Below are 668 nucleotides of genomic sequence, written 5' to 3'. Positions count from 1 at the left end.
ACTCAGAGCAGCTGGTAAGAACTCCATCTCACTCCCTAAGCCCCAGAAAAACATCTGGGAGCCAGGGACATCCTGGGCACAGCAGCTACCCAAACCCCGCCCCTCCGGAATTCCACTTCCCTTCGGCCCCTGCCTGGTCCCTTGGACTGGAGCAGACACAGAGTCGGTCTGCTCCTGTCCTGTGGAGAAACTGAATCCTGAGTCATCGAGAAGCCACTACACTCAGAGCAGCTGAAACTGAATTCTGAGTCATCAGGGACCCACTGCACTCAGAGCAGCTGGAGCCACTGCACTCAGAGCAGCTGACACAGAGTTGGTCTGCTCCTGTCCTGTGGAGAAACTGAATCCTGAGTCATCTAGGAGCCACTGCACTCAGAGCAGCTGAAACTGAATCCTGAGTCATCGAGAACCCACTGCACTCAGAGCAGCCGAGGAGCCACTGCACTCAGAACAGAAGGATTACCAGATCCAAGAGGTGGCCTGAGTCCCAGGAGTTCTTCCACCCGGGAGATTAGGGGCATAAGACCACAGAGACCTCTGGACTCCGAGGAGCTCTGCAATAAGCAAGATAACTGGAAATACATATTCCAATCTTACACAGAGAGGGCAGGTACCACTAGAGTTAACCAGATGGCGAAAGGCAAGCGCAAGAACATAAGCAACAGAAA

The sequence above is a fragment of the Grammomys surdaster genome, unplaced genomic scaffold (assembly GCF_004785775.1).
Source record: "Grammomys surdaster isolate TR1022 unplaced genomic scaffold, NIH_TR_1.0 257, whole genome shotgun sequence".
Classification (NCBI taxonomy): domain Eukaryota; kingdom Metazoa; phylum Chordata; class Mammalia; order Rodentia; family Muridae; genus Grammomys; species Grammomys surdaster.
Note: the sequence above shows the minus strand (reverse complement) of the source record.